The sequence below is a fragment of the Cibotium barometz genome, chromosome 25 (assembly GCF_041138505.1).
Source record: "Cibotium barometz isolate CiBa-2024 chromosome 25, ASM4113850v1, whole genome shotgun sequence".
In the NCBI taxonomy this organism is placed as follows: domain Eukaryota; kingdom Viridiplantae; phylum Streptophyta; class Polypodiopsida; order Cyatheales; family Cibotiaceae; genus Cibotium; species Cibotium barometz.
This window is the reverse complement of record NC_141070.1, coordinates 9,238,802-9,259,734: the sequence shown is the minus strand read 5'-3', so window position 1 is coordinate 9,259,734 and position 20,933 is coordinate 9,238,802. Positions and strand designations below refer to the sequence as shown.

At 37.5% G+C, this 20,933-nt stretch overlaps 1 pseudogene; it reads left to right on the top strand.

Annotated features, from left to right (window-relative positions):
• The first annotated feature begins 18,663 nt into the window (after positions 1 to 18,663).
• Positions 18,664 to 20,714, top strand: LOC147624221 (uncharacterized; annotated as a pseudogene).
• Positions 20,715 to 20,933: the final 219 nt, after the last annotated feature.

The following is a 20,933-nucleotide window of genomic DNA, read 5'->3' as shown; positions in this document are numbered from 1 at the left end:
AGAATGGCCCCATTCTCTACACTCTCATGCCAATTATTGGTGTATATTAGAATGGCTTTGGGGCCATTCTCTACATGTGCATGTATAAAACATTAAGATTGAATGCACATAGGGCCATTCTTGCAAGAACAATGTGGTAAGAATGGCCTGAGGTCCATTCTAACCACATCATGGATGGTAGAATGGCCCTAGGGCCATTTTTTCAAGCACATTGTGTAGGTAGAATGTCCCTAGGGCCATTTTTTCAAGCACATTGTGTAGGTAGAATGGCCCTAGGGCCATTTTATAGTACATTGTGTATGGTAGAATGGCCCTAGGGCTATTCTAAAACACATTTTTCTTGCAAGAATGGCCCTAGGGCTATTCTAAAACACATTTTTCTTGCAAGAATGGCCCTAGGACCATTCTAAAATTCACTAGCTACTATTGGCACAAGAGGGTAAGCACAATGTGCTTGAAAGAATGGCCCTTGGGAGAAAAGGAACATTCACATGAATTAACAATAAATTTTAAAAGCTTATATGATGGTGTGCGTTTTCAGAAATAAAAACAAACCAAAAAATATTTGTGCATCATCCACGCGACAAGATGGACCAAAAGAAGACAACCATTCCTAGAATTCAGACGGTACCAAAGGATAGGGATTCGGCATGGCAACTAGTGGTGGCACTGATTGCTATGATCACTCATGGGCATGGGGAGGGTCATTATGGACACTTTTCTCTAAATGGTTTATGGCCATCTTACCCCAATCTCACAGTTGGCTCCATTGCATTCTGTTTACATAATTTAGACAGAATGGATAAGCACCCTCTTGTGGCAATCTAGCAACAACAAATGGGCTTCCGTTTCACTTCCTGGTACTTTGAACTTAAGGGAGCTTTAGAGTACCAAAATATTAGCGATGGTAAAGCGCCTATTGTTAAACAAGTGTCAAGTGATAATGTGCATGCCACTTCCACAACTAGGAATACCACACCACTTTTTAAAGGAGCCACTACCTTGCCAATAGATCAAGCAAGTTGTTCTACTTCCAATGCAAGGCCCATAGTATCAAGAGAATCAACCACACTAATACATGTTGTAGCTGACCAACCGTCTACAAATGAGGGTGCCAGTGGGCTTCATCATTTCATAAATTGCCAGAGAACTTGCTCCTATAGCTAGATAACTACGTACCGTGAAAAAAAAATGATACTTGTTTGCATATTTGTCTCTTCTTGTTGCAAGGGGTGTTTTCAAGGTTGTCCAATTGGGATTTTTAATGGTTGGGCACACACATGAGGACATAGATGCATTTTTTAGTAGGTTTTCTAAGAAATTGAGAGTTGGCTAGAACTTCACTTTACCACATTTGATGGATACGTTAAGGTCTAGCTCAACTTCATCTCTAGTGCCCTTCTTATTTACAGAATTCCCTGACTTTAAGAGGTATTATGATGTGGCTACCTTTGTGATGGGTAAGAAGCACTTATAGGCCACTCTAAACCACTTCAATTTTGGCTCCTCTCATGAAGGGAGACACAACGGTAGTGCAATATAAAGTGCATCTAGCGACAGTTGATTGGAGACCTAGTGATGGAGGTATCCCACTATGGAAGAAAGACAGTGAAGGTAAACCGACGCTACCACTAGGGAATCCACCTCCATTGCCAATGGCAAAGTATGTAAAGTGGCATGAAGATGTGAAATCAGGAATAAGATCTTACATAAAATTTTGGCAGAATCTTAGAAATGGTTCATGTGTGCTAGGATATTATAGGCCTATGATAGATTATTGCTATGCTCATGTATAATGCTTGACTACCCAAGTATATGCACTAAACCCAGGGTCTAGGGTTTAGGGTTTAGGATTTAGGGATTAGGGTTTAGGGAGTGGGACATAGGATTTAGGGTTTAGGGTTTAGAGTTTTAGGAATTAGGGTTTAGGGTCTAGGGTCTTACGGTTTCAGGGGCTTAGGATTTAAATTTTTAGGGCTTATAATCCAAGATCTTAAGAAACCAATAACATCAAAGGCTAGATTGTACACAAATGTTTGGCCAAAATCTTCCCAACAATTGGATGATGTGGATGCTCAAATGGATGCTAAAAGATTCTTAGGTTACAAAGAGAGCACAATGATCATTATTTTGGGCCTCAATGGGAAAAACCAAGAGAAGAATTCAACCTAATGCATGATGTTAAGAAAGGGGACTTTATATTGTTGTACCCAGATAATAGAGAAATCTATCCCACTTGGCTTGATAGCTGAATCAGAGAAGGATAAGACATCACCAAACTACAAGAAGAGTTTGATATAATATTGGGGACCTTGTGCAAGGAAGAATTGTATGATAGATGTAGAGGCCTACATTAATTGTTGGAAGGGGTTTTCGATGGAGAATAAGGTAAATCCACAAGTGTGGGAAATGACTGATGCTATTGTTTGGTTATGGAGACGCAAAAAACCACTCAAGAATCAAGGTATCAATTAGGGAAGCCAAAAAATCACAAGAAGGCTTCTGCCTCACTACCGTGCACGAACCAGATGGGGATGAACTTGATGGTGCCCCAATTGAGCAGTAGTAGAATCTTGACTCAATTTTGTGGTGCTATAGTTATGCTTTTTGTACCTTTCTCTACACAATACAAACCATCTTTTGTGTACCTTTCTCTACACTTAATACAAACCATCTTTTGTGCCTATGATGTTCTTTTGTCTTGAAAGTGTTGATATTTATAAGTTTTACGTTTTTTCAATGTTGACTCTCATTGATGTAGATCTATGCAAGAGACAAACACCACTTCCTTATTATGGTGTTTTTTAGCACCCCCTTCTTACACGATCTATCAATCACCTTGCAAATATGGATCTCTATACCTATGTATTTTTTCCCACATTAAGTGATATATATACATATGTATATGTATATATATATTTTATATATACATATGTATAATATATATGTGTGTGTGTCTGTGTGTGTGTGTGGATGTATGTATATAATATGCACACACACACACACACACACACACACACACACACACACACACACACACACACACACACACATGAGAATAAAGCTTTTAGAAAAAACAATGGAGTGTTTCCAATAGATTAGAAATCACGAAAGACTATGATAGCAAGACGTTAAAGAAGAAATCTAGTCATTTCTAGTGACCTTATCTTTTATCTCTTATGAGATCTTAAGAGCTTCTACCATACACTATGTGGTCATGCAAGAAAAATCATGTTTATGACTACCGCCTTGATATGGAAAAGAAGAAACACAGTGGCGAATGTATATTAAGTTTAAAGAACTCTTATGAGCACAAAGAAACTCTTGTGTCCACTTTTACTTTGCTTATGAGCATAAAGCTAAATTGCATACATGCAAGCAAAATCATGTTAAAGATTACCACATCAATATGGAAAGGAAGAAGCATAGTGACAAATGTATATTAAGTTTAAAGAACTCTTATGAGCATAAAACAACTCTTGTGTTCACTTTTACTTCTCAAACGATTCCTAGTCATGCAATAAAAATCATGTTTATGACTACCGCCTTAATATGGAAAGGAAGAAGCACACTGGGGCAAATGTATATTAAGTTTAAAGAACTCTTATGAGCATAAAGCAACTCTTGTGTCCACTTTTACTTCTCTCATGAGCATAAAGCAACTATTGTGTCCACTTTTATTTTGAACTATTATAATTATTTGTGGGCCAAACACTCATGGCATGATATCTTTACGTTGAGACTCAAGTCTTTAAATATAATTCTGTTTCCTAGCAAGTTCCTTGCTTCTCTAGCTTGTCACTTGCATGTGTTTTTGTAAGGTTTGACTTGGGTAGCATAATAACGTTTTTTTGAATGCTAAAAACTTATTCTCATCTAAGTGACACAGAGTCATTGACAATTGGGGGTTAAAAAATATCCCTATTAGAGCTATAGCTGCACTGGTTTGGCGGATTAATTTATCATGGCTATAGTTATGCTAGTGTAGCGTTAGCATCTATCTCTTCTCTCCTATCTTGTCATCTCCTATGTCAGTGCCAAAGATTCCTAGTTTTGAGAGTGGGTTGGTGATTGGTTTAGATGACACAAGAAACATTGTATCTCCACAAAGTAGCACTCTAATGAGTGGGACACTAGCATCACTCTCTCAATGTTGCTCTCACAGAGCTAGTATACCTAAGACTAGGAGAAAATATGTTGTCTGGGTATATTCCTAGGGAACTTAGCTTTGATCATCTTAAAATTTTATAAGCACTAGGACCAGGCTAAGTTTGATGAGCCCTTCTCAACCCTTATGTGATCCTATGGGCTCATAGAGGAAGTCTTATGGATCTTATGATCTCATTAGATCTCTAACAAGATTTTATGAAATTATATGAGATCTTACATAAATTATGAGATCTTAAGAAAGGTCATGAACTCATGGATATGGTATTATGAGATCTCAAGAGGTTCTATAGGTACCCTTTGAAAGCTATGTGCATAGCTTCTATCAAAACACTCACACTTTCTCACCATTCCCATACAAAATGTTCTTTCCCATTGTTTCGCAATATCAACACAAATCTTTTGTCCTATTCGTATATATTTTAAATTAGTGCAAGCTTAATATGGTCTCCCAATTTTTCTTTCGATTAATCAATTTGAAGTGGTGAGAGGTAACCTTAGAGCTCCTTAGAGATGAAATCTTGAAGTGTGAATGACTGGAGGTTCGAAGCTCTAGAGGTTTTTGTATTTTGGAGAGTTCAGATTCTGGAGAGTTCGGAGAGAGGCTTTAAATATGTTGTGTGTAGTATTTTCTTGTTGGGCAATGATGTAGTGAAAGAGAGATAAAAGATGTTCCTTAAGAAAAAGTTTGAAATGAAAGATTTGGGCGAGCTATGATACTTTCCGGGTATGAGATGATTCTAAAGATCACGTGATGGGAGATTTGTGGTAGTGTTTCAGATATACGAGCTCTATCATGTGACTTTATGTTTTATTTTGGGAGTGCCACCTATTTACTACTTGAACAACATGAAACAGACAATGGTTTCTTTGTTGAGTATAGAGGCTGAGTATAGCGGTACAACTATGGTAGCATGTCAAGTAGCTTAGTTATAAAAGCTAAGTAAAATCTGCTCGTAGATATGGGTGAGCCCATGGATAGGACTATTGTCATTTATTGTGATAACATAAGCATCATATAGTTAATAACCCAGTGTATCATGCTTGGACGAAGCAAATTGAGGTGCATTATCATTTTATAAGAGATAAGGTTCTAGTAGCAAGTGATGTGGATTTGGTATATGTTAGCATAGTGGATTAGGTAGTTGTGCAACCAGAATCTTATTCTAGGAATTGATTGTGGAAAAGTAGAGAATTAATTCAATCATAAAAACCATTGCTTGTTGTAAGCTTCAACTAAATCAAATCAATTGAAAAATTAAACACTTAAACAAAAATACTTAGCTCAAAAAGACCATATTGGGTGCAATCTTCCCCCCTCTTGTGCGTGGCCTCTCCCCACACAAGAGTATTTCTTTATTAGCTTTCTTTTTCACCAAAATTAGGCCATAGCTCCCAAAATATACAAGATGTGCTTTTTAGAGAGCACGGCACTCTTCTTTAATAGAGTGTCAATTTGGGACTAGGGTAAAGCCATAGGCTTTAATAAATTCCACATAAATAAATGTATCTTTCCTAAAGTTCAAAATGGAAAAATCATTTGATAAGGTTACAAGCTACTATGCTTGCCAAAAATGAAATGTGATGAACCAAGACATTTCTTCCAAAGTAAACTCTTCAATTCCCATAGTCTTCATCACCTGAAAATATAAGCCCAATTAATTATTAAATTAATCCCACAAATATTAAACAGGCACAAATCACTTACTAGCCTCCCATCCCTATGTTTTTTACTTTTGAACCCTCCACAGCCAAAGGCCACAATGGGCAATGACATTTTTGGTGCCGCCGTGTGGGTAGTAATCATTTCGCTCTTTCTTTTGTTTTTTTCTCTAAATCTACCCATGATGACCCAATGCCCATTCTCTTGAGTAGTGGATTTCCATTAAAAAAGAAGTGGTTTTGATGGATATTTGTGTGAGTTTTGGTGACTTTTTGCTCTCTTTTGGTGGGCATAAAAGAATGCTTATAGCTTACTTTTTTTATTGATTTGTTGTTTTAGTTGCTTGTAGAGAAGTTTGTGTTCATATAGCTTGTACATAGCATATGTTAGGTTTAGTTTGCATCATTTGTATCAAAATATACATTATAATGCATATTAATTGAATTTTTCTCTCTTTAACAAGTTTAACATAGAGCTATTTTGCTTAATTTTGGCTCCTTAGATGAGTTTTTTGTTCTATATTAGTGACTTAGAGTGTTAATATAGATCTTATGTAGCTTAATCCACGAGATCGGTTTTTGATTGAGGAAGTGATAAATGATTTTTAAGAATTACAAAATTTAGGAAAATGGGTCTTTCATGTCCAATTTAATCATATGAGTAGTCAAAATTGACACACAAGAGGAAAGAGAAATAAATCAAACTATAATTAATCTTAAATAACTGGATTTATTACACCTTAAACCATGCCAATGGTTTAGTAAAATCACATAAGCCATCTAATGATGTGCTTGGTTGTGTTAATTAATTTATAATTAAAGATTAATTTAAACCCAAGAATTAGCCACACACAGGAGAAAAATTAAACAGGGATTAGTTGATTTGAATCTTTCCTCTTGTGGAATACATTCAAGGCATGTTTAAGAGGGTGTAAGAGGCCTTCAATGCATGTGTAAGGGGTAAAGGCCAAAAAAGACAGAGAATGTGTCATAATCTTTTTTAAAGAGGGTGTAAGTGGGGTGTTGTCTTTTCTCACCCACATCTTCTTGAAGTCCCCCATGGGAAAGCCCAAAAAAATCAAAAATCACGCAAGCAGCTGTGTGGGCCACATGCCCTCCCAAAAAAGAACGGCTCCTGATCATAGCCAAAGAAATTCAATCACATGATAGTGAATAACTAGCCGATCACAGTAAAAAAAACCGATCATAGCTGGAAAAATCGATCACGCGACAGTTGGAAAAACTAATCAATGATTGACAAAAAAATTTGACCACGGTCGAAAAAATCTGATCACGACCGAAAAAAGCCAATCATGGTCAAAAAAACCCGATTACAGTCAATGAGGTTGACTACCGTCGCTCACACTAGAAAAATCACAGTCAATGTCATTGCATAATTATGCTGCTCAAAAATTATGACCATGACTTCATAATCATGTCAAAAAATCACGATCGATGTGACTGCAATTACGACCGTGACTTCATAATCATGCCAAAAAAATCATAGTCATGATTACATAATCACTCAGGAAAAAAAGAGAGGTAAAGACAATATTAGATAATTGGGAAAAAAATTTATACTTTGGGATCAGTTTTTTAATTTATTTATTTTACTATATCTTGTGCATACTGACTCTAAATTTGTTGGTAATTGTGGATTTAGAATCTACTCTTTAAGAGCTTTCCAATGATATGTCACATGATAGGGTTTTGACAATAACTTGAATAGGCTTACCATGCTCCCATTTTTTGCATTTGTAGAATGAGAATGGAAATTTTCCCAAGTTATCTAATATGGTATTGGTAGGAAAAAAGTATTAAAAGTAGCCCTATTCACAGGCTTGTATCTTCCAAACCGTGAGGGCAGTGATGAACATGTTCTAGTGCTCATTTTCAAAATCTTTTTAGGCTCTTTAAATCTTTCCTTGAGTTCCAAATTCTTTTTTATAGCACATTTAAACAAGGCCTGCATAAATTGAAATGATCATTTTAATATTTTTTGAAAAAACATGCATGATCTCACAATCATAAAAAACATGCATGATCTCACAATCATAAAAAACTAGTTTTGAGACCTTCTCTACCATCTAGGAAACTATTGGTGTGCAAACTTTTCAGAAAAACACTTCTTATAGGTCATATGTAAACGAATGCTAACATACCCTCATGGAACATAGGGGATGTAGATGAAGCATATAAAGGTTGTTTCAATAGGCTAGAAGGAAACCAAAAAAAAAAATTCAAAAAAGGAGAACGGTGGTCGTAATGGCTAAGCTAGGGAGTTAAACATGCCAATACCGAAACTTAATCTAACAACCTAAAACCTACCAGCCCGTAAGGCCCATGCCTCAACTTCCATGCATTGGACCAATCTTATGCCTCCAACTGTGCCACTAGGTTTTAAACCCTTGGTGATGCCAATTCCCATGTGGGACTGGTCCTATGTCAAATGTAGCAATTGGTTTGACTTTCTTGCAAATGTTTGAAGATGGTACCACACAAACCTTGCAACCATTAGATGCCCAAACTCTAGCAATATTGAACAATCTAGGAAGGGGGGTTCCATAAGGATTGCATGGTGCTTTAACTATAGGACCTATACATGACCCAAAGGGGTCATCTAGAGTCATGGTGCTTTAACCACACAAATCTTGCAACCATTAGATGCCCAAACTCTAGCAATATTGAACAATCTAGGAAGGGGGGTTCCATAAGGATTGCATGGTGCTTTAACTAAAGGACCTATACATGACCCAAAGGAGTCATCTAGAGTCATGGTGCTTTAACCAAAGGACCTGTTTCATGACCCAAAGGAGTCATCTAGTGTCATGTCCATAGGAAGTTCTATGCTCATATGGATCTATGATCCTATTCAATTCATGCAAATATTTAAGCAATGATGTGAAGCATTTGGAAACCCAGATTACCCTACCAAGGTACATGCAATCAATCTATACTTAGTGGACAAGGAAAGTAGATGATTCATCACGTTCATGCCTCCGAGTAAGGTAAATTTCGAAATTCTAAAGACTACCTTTATCTATGGATTCTCAAGACAAGGTCCTGAGTGGAGTACGAAAAATAAATCTCTACATGATAGAGCAGAGACATGAGGAAAACATACGAGATTACATCTTATGGATGAAAACCCAGAACTCACACTGTATAAGGATTGGGAAAGACTCAATCATGCACAAATGAAGCAAGGTTTCCTTATGAGACTAAAGAAAGACACTTTGCACAATTTGATCGTAGTCTCAAATCTAGATCCTTTTGATCGTAGTCTCAAATCTAGATCCTTTTGATCAATGTTGCAAATAAATAATCCATTTAGATGACAACATGATGAAAGATATCATAGATATGAACCGGATATGAACTCTTCCTTATCTAAATCAGTGATGTTTTCTTATGGGACTAAATAAAAACACTTTACACAATTTGATCATGGTCTCAAATCTAGATCCTTTTGATCAATGTTACAAAGAAGCAATTTGTTTATACGATAACATGATGGAAGATACCATAGATATGAACTTTTCCTCGTCTAAACCAAGGAAAGGAAGGATCAAAGAGACATTCATCTGAGATGTCCATTGTATAATTATATGATGCCTTTCTTGAAAACTAAGAGAGTCACTACAAGAAAGGGAATAAGCTAGATATTCAATAATCATTATAATCCCTTTCTCTTGTAGACCTAATGTATTGTGCACATATCAAAGGCACCACCATCCCAATCCACATTACATTTACCCTAAGCTAGGCTTTCTACATTGTAGTCATTATAAGGTGTTCACATTTACATTTCATAGTGTATGTATTCACATCCACCAAGTGCATAACAAATCACTTTACCCTAAGCTAGGCTTTCTACATTGTAGTCATTATAAGGTGTTCACATTTACATTTCATAGTGTATGTATTCACATCCACCAAGTGCATAACAAATCACTTCAAACAAAAGCAAAACCAAGGATAGAAACTACTAAGGAAGTAGTTAGACAAACAATGCAATGCTTCTATTATTGTGGGATCACACAAGCTTATATACTTCCCAATGTGGGATGCGCCTACAATTCCTAACACCACACACAATCCATGTGTGAACAATGTATCATCGATTACGTATTCATACACTATCCAAGGAGAAATGCTTTATTGTTGCAAGGTTCCTTGCAATACCCAACTCTCAATATCTTAAGTGCATAAAATGGACACTTGACCACAGTTTCATTCAAATAGTTCCACTCAATGTGCTCACATGGTTATAAAGCAGGGTGTGAGATAAAGCCAAAAGGCCTACAAAATAACAGTCCACACAAGGAGTAGAGGGGAATGTCCTAAAATAAGAACTAGAAAAAAAAATCAAAACATTAAACCTAAGAAATCCAAAGCTACACAAACTGAAGAGGTTAAGTCTAAACCTCAAGATAAGGGAAAGAGGCTTGAAGAAAGCATAGACCCACAGGAGGTAAAGGAAACATAATGCACAAGCATTGACACCAAAGGAAACAATGTATATAGGTGTTGCCCACAAGTGCTCAAAATACTCATATGGGAAAGAGCAATGGGAACCTGCTAGTGATCGAAGGAATATTAGATGAAGAAACAAGGTCTTGCACCTCATCTAGTGCACTTAAAGTTTAAATCAAGCACTAAGGCCCAACACCAAGATGAGAGCAAGAGACTTAGCAAACAACACTATCAAGAGACCATGCCCAAACTGGTCAAAGTGTTAACTGGGTCACTAGTTGACATTGAACCATATCTTGTTAAACCTAAAAGGATTCTCCAAAACCAACAAGAAGAGGAGTACCAATTTCTTTTTTAAGAGGAAGAGATACTAGCTACCAAAATCGATCCATCAACTCGTTGGAATTGGGGTTAGGGTTGCAACAATGCACACACACAAGATAAAGAAGCTTGAGAGCACACAAACTCACTAGATTAGAATAAACAAATGTGCCAAGCTACAAAAGATAAGTACACACCCCAAAATGAGTAGATAAGAGGGTGTACATACGCACGGGGGGGAAAAAACTCCTAGTGAGGGAAAAAGTACCCCGATCGTCCTAAATGTGGTCACACACATCACTACCATATAATGCTACAAACCCCCCTGGAGTGATGATGTGAACGTGTATAGGGTATGGCCAATCAATCCTAAAAAGGCAGTAAGCCCAAAGATTTATGAAAAGCTTCAAACTTTTCACGAGGAATAGCTTTCGTGGAATAAATCTGTCATGTTGTCATGTGTAGGCACATAGATCAAGCTGATCTCTGCTATAGAGAGTCTTTCCCTCACATAGTGGTAATGCACCTTAATGTTCTTAGTGCGAGCATGAAACATTGGGTTCCTCGTAACTGTATCCCACAAATATGCATTTAACTGCCTTATCATCAAGCTTACTTTGTTGTTGCTTAGGGGCACAAGAGCATAAGCAAGACAACCAAAAACACGCAAATGAGCCACATAAGGCTTCCTGCCATGCTAAGCTTCATAAGGAGTTTTAAACTGCAAGGCCTTGGTAGGGCATTTGTTTAACACATAGTTTGCCCACATAGTTGCCTCTAACCAAAAACCATGAGGTAAATCTTGGGCTTTCACCATACATCGTGCCATGTCCATGAGAGACATGTTATTCCTCTCAACCACACCATTTTTCTGAGGTGTGTATGGCATTGTACATTGATACCTTATGCCTTTTTCAGCCATATATGCATATGAAATTCCTTGGACATATACTTTCCCCCTCGATCTGAATGAAGGGTGCTAACTTTACATTCATATGCATTTTCATCCATGGATACAAAGTGCCTAAAGCACATAAAAATCTCTGACTTCTACTTTAATGGATACACCCAGCTATATGTGGAGTAATCATCAATAAAAGTGACGAAGTAGAGATATCCCCTAATAGATGATGTCCTCATAGGACCACATACATCACTATGTATAAGTTGTAATTTCTTAACAACTCTCACAGATCCATCCTTTGTTGGAAATGATGCCGGATGCATTTTACCAAGAATACACCCCTCACATACATGTCTAGCAGGGGTCTCAAGAGCTGGCAACTCAGACACCATATCATGCCTTTGAAGACGTAACAAACTGCCATAATTCAGATGGCCAAATCGTGCATGCCATAATTCTGCACCACTCATAGCACGTCATAGAGATTGAGCAAGCATCATGCTGCTGTAACTTCTCAAATACATCCATCTTGTATAGGCCATGAAACAAGGTACCTGAGGCAATGATAGAATAACCATCATTTCTATCTTGAACTGTACATCTGTCATCCATAAATTTCACCATCAAGCCTGACAAGGCTAAGGCTGAAACTAACAACAAGTTCTTCTTAATGCCTATCCATAAATGAAAATTAACAAAATTACAAGACTTGAGAGAGAAACTTCTCAATATTGATGAATTCATTCTTGAAAAGGACATAATTAACATCACTCTTAACTTGTTACATGAATCTTATCTTGGTTTCAATACTTCTCTTCGACTTTCTTTTTAGAGACAATACATCCCCTCTTACCCATCAAGAGCTTGTTAGCCTATTGTTTGCAAGAGAAGCACTCTAAAAGGAATGTTTCTCAGATTTCTAACATAGTGATCAGGCTCTAGTAAGAAAGGATAAGGATAAGAAATTTCAGCGGAAGACCAATTCCAACAAAACTTGTGAGACTAAGGGTGATTTCGAATAGCCAAAGAAGGTGACTTACCGGTATTGTAAGAAGCCTGACCATGTAATTGAAAATTAGTTCAAACTTCAAAATAAGAAAAACAAAAGAAAAAGGAATCCAATCTCATAATCAAAGTTCTAAGAAAGAGAACTATGCTAATGTCATCCACCACCATCAAGGCTTCTCTCTAATGAGTATTACGGTTATAATGATGATTAGGATGCATGTATCACTGCAACTATCTTTGATACTTGGTTTCTTAATAGTGGCTCTTGTAAGCACATAAGTTCTCACCTAGTTTGGCCAAACATATGGAGAGTATGCAAGATGGTCACAATGTTACATATACCAACAATGCCTCTTACCTCGTCAAAGATACTAGTTCTCACTACTGCAAGTTTGGTGAGGATCTTTGTCTTCAAATTGTACTTTTTTTTCCATGAATCTCCTTTCTATGCCCACTCTACAAAAGGGGATCAAAATGATAAATGCATTGTCCACGACATAGAATAGGACAAACAGATTATGATTTTAAGCACACCAGTGGTTTGTACAAATTGGACATATATGTGACAAGTGCAATGTTGCTTTTGTCTGTTAGACACTTCTATAATAAAAGATACCTAGTTCTGGCATGCTAGGTATGTCCACACTTCTATTGGTGGTTTGATGCTTTTGTAGAAACATGGGATGTTAGAGAATCTTCCTCAACTTGATCCACCACAAAGATATGTTTGTGAAGAATGTATCCTTGGTAAACTTTCTTGCCAACCTTTTCCAAAAAATGCAAGAGATAAAATATAACTCATACATAGTGATGTGTGTGGTCTAATTAGAGATACTTCTTTGGGAGAAAATTTATTCTTTGTTATATTCATTACAGCAAATATGGCTGGTCTTACCCTATGAAAGAAAAATCATAGATATTTTCTCATTTTCATCACTTTGTTGCCATGGTTGAAAATGAAATTGGCTTAAAAAGTCAAACTCTCCATTTAGACAGAGGGAGGGAATAAATGTCCAATGCATTCAAAGAGTTTTTGGCACAAAAAGGCATTATGCATCAGTGTACAACTCCTTATACACCATAGCAAAATGGTGATGTTGAGAGACGAAGTAGGACTCTCATGGAGATGATTAGATATCTGCATGGTTGAAGGTCAGCAGAGCTTCCACATAAGTTTTGGATGGAAGTAAGTCACCCCAGTAAATCTTAGAAGACCTCATTCCTTATGAAAATTGGTTCAATCAAAAACCTAAGGTTGAACACATGCATGTTTTTGGTTGTTTGGCATATGCTTTATCATCTCTACTACAATCCTCTCATAAATAAGATTCTTGTTAGTAGGGATGTCGAGTTTGCATAGTATTCTATCTATCCAATGATGAAATTCAATAAGCATGCCTATGCCAATTCATGTATCATGTTTGATGGAATATTACTTATGCTAGTATCTGTTGATTCTTGGCAGATTTTGCCTGCTACTGATCCTTGTTTATTGTAAGGGAGGAATGCTCAAGGATTTAATGCACCAACTTCATATCAGTTGGAAGATGTAGTAATTGCTGAAAGATCAGTACTCAATGAATCTAGGTTTATGCTTAGATAGGTTAGAAGCACCTTGCCAAGATAGCAAATTGTCTGCTCCTTTGCAAAGTAGAACAGATTTGGTGCTCAAACTAATTCTTCATTTGCTAAGTTTACATTTCTTAATTCTTTACACGTTGTAGATAAACCTGAGTCTTTTGAAGAGACTCAAGAAGATCCTAATTGGGAGAAAGCCATGTAAGATGAAATCCATTCCATTCAGAAAAATGGTATTGGTACTAAGTGGGTTTTCAAAATCAAGAGAAAGGTAGATGGATCTATTGATAGATTCAAGGCCAAACTTGTTGTTGCAAAATGTTATGCCTAGTATAGTAGAAAAGGATTGATTATAATGAAACTTTTGCTCCCAATTCCTATATGACCACCATTATCCGATTTTTTAGTACTTTGGCAGCCCATCATGGATGGAAAGTGAACCAATTGAACACATCAAAACTGTGTTCTTGAATGGTGACTTGCAAGAAGAAATTTATGTGAGCCAACCACCTAGATTTTCCAACCTAGTTAAGAACAGAAGGTAGGCAAGCATTATATGGTTTGAAACAAGGTTCCAAAGCTTAGTACCAAAAGATTCATGCCTATTTGACTAGACACAAATTTCAAAACATTCTTATAGAAAGCACTTGATATGTGAAAAAGGATAAGCAGGATTGTCACTCTCTATGTAAATGACATGCTAGTAGCAACAATGAGGATTTTATAGCCTTCAAGATTGATCTTGCCTCAAATTTTGAGATATTAGATCTTGGTCTTTTGCACTACCACTTTATACATAACAAGATAATGGTGTAGTCATTAAGCAGTCAAAGTACATCAAAGCATTGCTCAAGAGGTTTAACATGTAAAGTTACAAACCAATTTCTATACCAATGGAACTTGCTAATGTAAAATTTAGTCTATAAGATACCAGTGAACCACCACTAAGCTATTGGATGCCTAATCTATATGTGCAACTCAAGGCCAAACAACATCCCTTATGGTGTGTCACAACTTTCAAAGTTCATGCATTGGCCAGACAATAAGCATTGGTATAGCAAGCAATTGAATGTATCTTCAGATACTTGCAAGGCACTCAATATCTTGGATTGTTCTATGCCGAGGGGGGTGATTTAGAACTCTAGGCCTTCAGTGATTTAGAACTCTAGGCCTTCAGTGATTTTGCTTGGGTAGGCGATTATAATACACGATAGTCCACATCTAGAAATTGTTTCTGTCTTAGCAATTTATGCATATCTTGGCTAAACAAGAAGCAACCTACTATGGTAACATTGTCCTCTAAAGTTGAATACAGAGAAACATTCCATGTGACAGTTGAATGTGTATGGTTGAGAAGATTGATAGAGGATCTTTGTGTCTCTTTTTCAAACAAAACCTTCTCCTATTCGCACCCGATAGTCAAAGTGCAATGGCAATTGCAAGAATCATGTCTTTTATGTATGCAAGGACCAAGCACATTGAAGTGCATTACCACTATGTCAAAGAGAGGCTCCATGGATAAGAGATCAATAAGATCTTTTACAACACACATGACAATGTGGCTAATCTTTTCACTAAAGCCTTATCACATGAAAATTGTATTTAAGAAGACCAAAGAGGTCTATCAAACTTTGAAAGCAATAGGTCTATAAAAATTGTATGTAAGAAGATCAAAGGGGTCTAGCAGACTTAGAAAGGACTTAGTCTCTATAAGAATTACATGTAAGAAGACCAAATGAAGATAATTAATTGCATCTATCTTGAAGAAGTGAAACTTCATGAGAGATAGATTACAACGAGAATTATCTCTAAGAAGCAATAGTGGGGTTTGGGTTCATAAGGGCATGAGAGGAGAGGGATAACTATTGTGGGAGTCCATCAGCCATCATGCAAGATTTTAAAGTAGACTCAAGATGTTTGGGGGAGGTAGAGTTACAATTCAAGATTGAACAGGGGTCTATAATGGTGGTTGGTCTCAATATTTATGCACTAAATATTGAAGCTAGCAGTCAATAGATGTGGAAAGAGTTAAAAGAGTTGGAGAAGGGGGGAATAATTTTTGGCTCATTTTTGGTGAGCTTTTACATTGAGATTTCGTGGCAAAATAGTGAGCTTTTCTGGTTTTCCTTGCCCCCCTTACACCTTCCCTCCACTCCCCTCTTCCCCAACCACCCCTGAGAAATGTGTTTAGAAGCTCACCATTTTAGTGTATATAATAATCATATCTATATGTTAAACTGTGTTGACATTTTTCCCAGTTTTATGAGGTTAGAAAAAAGTTAATTATACAAAAGGCAACTTTGAAATGTTCTTGTGTGTAAGTTTCTATACCATTCTTTATTTTTTTGAAAAGAAAGCTTAGCATAAGACTACCATGAATATATATATATGATTTATATAAAAATTAAAACTTTAAAAGATGTGAGCTTCCAAATATCACTCTTGGTAGAAAAAAGGACAAGTAGAAAAGCTCACAATTTTCTCTTGGAAGCTCACTGCAAAAAATCATGCCCCTGTAGAAGGAATGTAACTTGATCTATGGGGACTTCAACATGTGTACCAAGGAGAAAGATAAACAAGGAGGTAAATACTTCAATATTTAGTTCTCTTCACCCCACATCTCATCAAAGCTTGCCTTATCATATTTCATGTAAGAAAAAATTTGGAGGCTGAACACTCAGTATTGAGAGGACACTAATATGACCTTGATGGAGACCTATTTGGGTGTGATCAAAACTCTGTTATTTTGAGAATCAAACTAGAGGATGAAGCTATTGTGGTAGTAGCAAATCCTGATTTAAATTGAGCTCTAATTTTCTCAAGAATCTCGATAAAATATCAAGGAGTAATCCCAATTGTGGTCTCAACTTATGTTGAGAAAAGTGGTGCCAAAGGATAGTATTAGTAGCCCTCTAGGGTTGATCGGAAGGCACTTACCTTGACGTGTCACTGCACACTCGACAGCGTGGAACGCTTTGGTGGCACGCCCACCTTTCTTGGATGCGTGCCTGCACATATTTAGAAGTTGTTCTTTGGCTTCTTTTAGTTACCGAACCAGTCTGGTGTTTTCATCCATTACTGCGTCTATGATGGCTTCTCCACTCCAAGGTTTTTCTGGGATGGGCTTCCAGGGGTTTGAGTGAGGGACTTGATGAGAGGTTGAGGGTGAAGCTACAGGAATGTGAGTGCTGAGCATTTGGTTTATTTTTGCAGGTGATGCTGAAGAAGTCTGGGGTCTGATGAGGGACGGGCTCCTCCACTCATCAGTGCCCATGCACTTGGGAGGGCATCCGCCCGCGGAGAAGGAAAGCCTACGCTGCAGGTTTAAAAAGGCGGGAAACTGGGGAAGAAGAAGCGCAGAAGCTAGTCTAAAGATTAATCTTGTATTAGTTTTTGAAGCAGTATCTCTCACCTTACAAAGCTTCAAAAGAGGAGATGTGATGTATAGTTAATCTAGAATCAAAGTGTAATTTTATGAAGGAACGATAATAATAAAGGGCCACATGGCATAATTAAAGCTTCAAATTCGGGCTACATGGCATAAATAAAGCTTCAAATTCGGGCATTAACGCTTAAGAAAATGAAGTAATGGTCATATAGAACAAACTCTGTAGATACTCTCTCTTACTGATGAATTGGTGAGAAGGACTGGATGGGGGTACATGTACTGGTGGAGGAGAGGTAGTTGGCCTCAATCAGGAAGATTCAAGACAGTTCACAGTGCACACTGCACACTAATTGTCAAAGGATTCGCAATGTCAGAAGCTAGGTAGACTCAGGCCTGTAAGCAGTAGGAACGCGTTCTTTGGTGGCACGCCCACCTTTCTTGGATGCGTGCCTGCACGCTTGCGCATTTCACGCGGCAACAACGGTCACTCGTGTTGGTTGGTACAAACAGAGCTACAACAACATATGCTGGAGCTCTGGCAAGCTAATTTCCGTCACATCATGTCCGCCGTGCGATCAATCCCGTGGCCAAAAATATCACATATATAATTCTGAGTGCCTCCCTCTTCCTTCAAAATAAATCGAAGAAAAGCGCCAAGGGCCCAGGCAAAGAGCATTGTCGTTGTTAAAAATAATTTTCGCTGCTGAAAAGAAAAGCGCCCACGGTTTTCTGTGCTTCGATCTGCCCCCAATAATACTCCTCCTTTACAGAAGCATCCTGCTCTTACTACATCTTTCTTCTTCTGATTTCTCTCTCAGGTTAGTCTTGCATTCATCTTCACCTTGGCTTACTTAATCTTGCATTAATCTTCAGTGTGCTTGCTTTTAATTTCACCTTAGCTTACATGATTTTAAGTCTCCTTAATCTTGCATTTTTTTTCTCACATTCATTGCTATGTATTTTTTTCACGAGAGGTTCTTGTAAAATAGCTAATTTTTCACGATAACTAACCCTCATGTCTCAAGATAGCTAAAGAATATGTGTCTCATGTGTTTATGAACTAATGCTCATGTCAAACACATTGTTATGTATTTATTTAATCATATAATTCATTAAGATAGACTTTAATCTTCTTTTAATAGGTCTCAAAACTATAATCATGAATGAAACAAATACCAACAAGACATCTCGGATTGGAAGACCTAGAAATGATCCTAGGCAAAAGAATATCAAGGATGCTTTTGGCCTAAAGTGAAGAGACACCATTAACTTAAACGAGGAAGTTGTCGAAGCCAGTTCTCTTTGGGAGGAACATGACAATGTTGAGCCACTTGAAAAGAAGGTAAGAACTTTCATTCCACAATGGAAACAAATACATACGTGGGCACATCCTTTTTCTGAAAATGGGAAAGTAAGAGCAAGATGCTTGTGGTGTAAAGAATTCGGAATGAATAACCCTTATGGTAAAGAGGGGGCTACAACCATTCAGCTTCCCGCTCTTGATAAGCATGCGGAATCGGATGTGCATAAGCTAGCTGCCCAAAGGTGGAGGCTCAAAAGCCACAAAGATGTATTTCCAATTGAAAAGCATGCAGAGCTTATAGTTGATGCCGAGAAAAGTCGCATCATAAGTGTTATGCAAACAATGTATTTCATTGGGTTGAGGACTTGCCTTTCAACTTTTTCAAGTCTCAATGCGAGTTCTTACGATACATGGGTACTCCAAGAATGCCCATCAATGATGAGTATTCCGTATATACCAATAGAACTTCCGGAATGGAGTTTCTCAAAGCCACAAGAGAGAACTATTGGGGAATCCTTGGCAAAAGTCCATTCTTTTTGGTGTTAATCGATGATAGTACGGATCTCACCTTAGAAAAGCATATGATCATGTATATAACTTACCTAGAAGATAAAGGTAATGGTCCATGCACTTGCAAGTTTGTGGCTTTGCTCCCATTGGTTGATGGGAAAGCCCAAAAAAAGTTCAATGCATTGATGACTCTCTTGGAAGAAATGGGCTTGTCTCTTGCAAAGCTCATTGGGTTGGGGGGTTTGCATCGGGCGGAGCCTCATGTATGAGAGGTGTGAACAATGGAGTGCCTGCCAAATTGCAAGAGAAAGTGCAGAAAGTGCCACATGTCAGTGGCATACATTTCGTTGCTCATCGTGAAGCGCTTGTGGTCTCGGATGCATGTGACAAATATGTGGAATTCGAGTTTTTGGATGCTTTTGGCAATAGAGTTCATGCATGGGTGGGAAAGTCCACACAATGTCACAAGAATCTCGATAGGTTAATGAAGGCATTTAGTCTTAAACCCTTAGAAGTTTTAAGGATACATAGTGTTCGATGGTTATTAAGGGGTAAAGTTATGAAAAGATTAGTGGATAGATGCCCGCCCTCTTGAGTGACTTTAAGGAGAATGATGCAAATCTCTATAACATTGCTACAACATTTCAAGTGCAATTTTTGATTCATTTTATGGCGGATGTATTACATGAAATTAACATTCTCAATAAGAAGTTTCAAAAAGACCATGTGGATATCTCACGAATGTTGCAAATGCCTTAGATGTTGTTATTGAGCTCCTTCAAAAGAGGTATTTTGGTGATCCATTTGGGTATAGTTCAAAGAACTATAGAGAGTTCTTGAATAAGGTCAACAATCATGCACTTGTCTATGTTCGAGAGAGGATGGTTGTGTTGAAAGGCATGCTTTGCATTACTCCTCTTTGTTGCCAAACTCTACTAGTGGAGGGGAACTATATGATTGCATCACACTTGCCAAGGCATTTATTAGTGAATTAATCAATGGAATAGATTCTAGATTTACCGATTTGCCTATTTTCAATGCGGAAAAGCTTTTTTTCCTTCTAGCTATGAGAAGGATGTTCGTGTTCGAGGTCAAATGCACAAGGGATTTATGGATCGATTATGTACAAAGTTTGGTGTTCAAGGGAGTAAGGTTATAGATGCAATGCAATGTGAGTTTGAAGTGGATCGTTTTTGTCTCACATTGTACAAAGCAAATCAAATCTTTACTTTCCACATGAAGCATGGGGACATTGTCGTGGTGAAACCGAGTGGGTTGAATCTTATCCAAATCTCATGAAGCTTTGGCAAGCACTACTTGTGGTTCCGGTGAGCATTGTCGCATGTGAAAGAGGGTTCTTGAAGCATAATTGTATATCAAAGATGACAAGAGGATGACAAGAGGAGTAGTCATTAACTACATTAGACACTCGGATGCTTTTGTCATTATTGGCACCACATGCTTTGGATGACGTGGATTGGGAAAAGATTTATGACATATGGCCCTCCATAAAGTTTCAGAGAGTTCACGTTTGTCTTCCTAGTTTTACACAAGGTATGATGATTGTTATGCAACTTTTTAGTGATGGGATGACTATGTATGTTATTTGGACCATG